We start from the raw sequence: 3,457 nt of genomic DNA, 5'->3' as shown, positions 1-3,457 counted from the left end.
CCAGAGCCTTGTCGGGAATGCTACTGAACATTCATTACCACGAGTCTTCCGGTAAGTCCTGCTCGCTTTTAACTCAGCTAAACTTACCTTTTTATTTAAGTTTCACCAGTTCAGAGCCAGAACCTCACAGTTTCAAAATCTAGAAGGTCCCCATTGAGGAAACTGGAAACTGCACATGTGCAAGGGCCTCCAACTCTGGTGCGGGCACAGTCTTATCTGGCCCCAGGTTTGAGGATGCATTCTAAAGTATCAGGGAGTGGCTCTCAAAAGATCACAGCACAGGGTGCTCTTGATTGGCACTCACAGCTTTTTTAAATATCCCAAACACAAGAGACTTCTGCTTGCCCTGTTCTTAGACAGACCCTGGCCAGCAGAAGATTCTGCTCAAGTTTTGTCTGGTGTGGGACAATTGTCTGTATTCTGACAATTATATTTTAAATAAAATTATATTTTAAATAAATGCTGATTGGCCAGTATACAGACAGGAAGTATAGGCTGGTTAATGAGAACAGGAGAATTCTGGGAAGAAGGGAGCCCATTCCTCTGCAATTCTGGCCCAGTCACAGAAGAAGCAAGATGTAACTGCCTTGCTGAAAAAGTAACTGAGCCATGTGGCTAACATAGACAAGAATAATGGACGAATATAAGTTATAAGAGTTAATAACACACCTGAGCTAATGGGTCAATCAGGTTATAGTTAATGTAGATTGATGGAGGAGGGTCATCTGTCTATGTGTTAATTTCATTGGTTAATAAAGAAACTGCCTTGGCCTTTGGTACGACAGAAAATTAGGTAGGCAGAGTAAACAGAACAGAATGCTGGGAGGAAGGGAAGTGAAGCAGATGCTATAGCTCCCCTCTCCAAGATGGACACAGGTTAAGAATCTTCCTGGTAAGACACTACCTCATGAAGGCCCTTGCACATGTGCAGTTTCCAGTTTCCTCAATGGAGACCTTCTAGATTTTGATTAACTTCATTAATAGAGATGGGTTAATCAAGATGTGAGAGTTAGCCAGTAAGAGGCTAGAGCTAATGGGCCAAGCAGTGTTTAAGAATACAGTTTGTGTGTAATTATTTCGGGTAAAGCTAGCTGGGTGGCCGGGAGTTGGGTGGCCGGGAGCTGGGAGGCCTGCTGCTCCTACAGAGTGGTGCTCCGAGGTGGTAAACTGGATCCATGTAAAACCCGAGAGGGCTTAAAAAGGAGAGAGAGCGTTTAACACAGCTTTGTGCTGTTTGTGGGTGGCTTGCCGCAAAGAAATTTTCCTGACTCAGCAGCAGGAAAAAACTGGCTGTTTTAAAATTCCGGCTTTCTGGGCTGTGCTGCCATCATGATCTCTGTCTGGCTCCTGCAGGAGACAGAGCTTTTGAATCGGTTTTTGTAATTAAAGTGATATGGCTTGCTTGATGGCTATGTGGACTGCTGTGTGCCTGGAACTGTGTGCAGCTTAGGGGCACTGAATGGCTCTGAGGCAGGAGGGGCTCCAGCTCCACTCCACCATGCTGAAGTGTGCTGAATTCAGGCAGAAAGGATCATAATTATCATAATAATAATGCAGTTAGACCTCTGTTAGACCTCTGTATGATTTCTTTGGGGCTTAACGATTGCGGGAACTGGGCAGGACAGAAACCCCAGCAACAGGGGTCCCGTAGTTCAGCTGTTGAAGAGGGCAGCAGCCAAGCTCAAGCTTGCTGACAGCGTGTGGAGAAAGGTGCTAATGAATGGTGTAAGAGGTCCTTCTGTCTTTGTGTTGCTTTCATTGGTTGCTTTGGGCCCTTGATAGGCAGAACTTAGGTAGGCAGGGGAAAATTAAATGGAATTCTGGGAGAAAGAAAGGCAGAGTCAGAGAGATGCCATGGATCTACGGCCAGAGGTAGGCATGCTGAAACTTTTCTGGTAGGCCACGACCTCATAATGAAATGCAGATTAATAGAAATGGGTTAAATCAAGATGTGAGAGTTAGCCAATAAGAGGCTAGAGCTAATGGGCCAAACAGTAATTTAATTAATACAATTTCTGTGTGGTTACTTTGGGTGTAAGCTAGCCAGGCGGGCCAGGAATAAACAAGCCTCCCTCCTTGCAACAAATGAACGTACACAGTCTCAGACTCGGGGTAAATTACCATTGCACCCTGCTTGTTTGTGCGTGTGAGTGTGCAATGTGTTCCCAAGGTCAGAACCACACTGCTGCTTACACAGCCCTGAAGCACACAGGTGGCTTGTGCAGTTCCTCTCATTCCACAAAAGCACCAACCTGAAGCACAATTAATAAAATCTCAGAGCCAGAAATTAGGGTTCAACCTGAAGGTCAGAAAAGCAATACAGTCAGCCACGGGTTCTTACCTCTACCTCAGTCTGAAATGGCGATTCTACTTCCAGGAATCTCAGAGTGAGACTGAGACCGAGAGCTGTCTCCTCCCACCTTATAATCCTCTCTAGTGCTGGGATGAAGGGTGCGCACCACTGAGATTAAGGCCTGCAACACCCAATTTCTATGGCAAACTAGTGTGGCTACTGGGATTAAAGGTGTGTGTCATTGCTGCCTGGTCTGTAGGGCTTTCCAGTGTGGCTGTTTTACTTTTCTGAACCTCAGGAAAGCTTTATTTATTAAAATACAAATGAAATGCCACTACACCAACACATGCAGGCGAGGAACTTCTGATGCATGTTCTATTAAAATTAGAATTCAAGTTTAGGCTTTAAACTTTGTAAATCTGTCTTTTTGTGTAATAGTTCACATCAACTTTTTCCTAATTAAAAATACAATTTGATTTACAAAACAAAATGGCTGGCCTAGAGATGACCAAAGTAATTAGAAAATTTCTATTAACTCTTATTTACTGCCACTTAGATGTGATATTTAAGATTAAAATACTAAATCGTTTTCCATGAAGAAAGACTTTTTATGATCTTGCCAAGGAAAAATTTGAAAGTGTGTCATAGAGAGTAAAGCAACTTAGAAAATGCTGATTGGGGCAAGTACAGGGAACTATTGATGAGTTCCATGTCTCCACAGCACAGGACGAAGCACATTCTGTATTAATTTATTATCGAAGGAGTCCTCACTCACAATTAATCATAGATTATAAAGAAGGCTTCCTTAATCTACGGTGTAGAGCTTGCTTCTTTGCTTTATGCGGCATTACTCACGCGGATGGCATAAATAGCCCCAGAAAGTTAAACAAAAGCCCTAGACTACAATGATAAATAATAGGACAGAAAAATATTAATGGACAGAAGAAAGAGAGGATACATTATCAAGGGAGCGGGGAGAAGGGACGGTGAGCATGATTTAAAGTCTGCTGGGAATGGATCGGTCATTCCAGGAAGCAAACCTTTACATCATGCCCCTGGCACACTCGCCGTCCCGAGACACATTTCACGGCAGACTCGAGACTCAGGCTCCAGCTCGGAGACTAGAAATGGGGGAACTGAACACTTAGGCTCGGGGGCTGCATT

This window comes from Microtus oregoni, unplaced genomic scaffold (assembly GCF_018167655.1).
Source record: "Microtus oregoni isolate MIOR12 unplaced genomic scaffold, Mior012 000033F_ref0000390, whole genome shotgun sequence".
NCBI classification, from domain to species: domain Eukaryota; kingdom Metazoa; phylum Chordata; class Mammalia; order Rodentia; family Cricetidae; genus Microtus; species Microtus oregoni.
The sequence above is the reverse complement of the archived record's forward strand: the minus strand, read 5'-3'. Positions refer to the sequence as shown.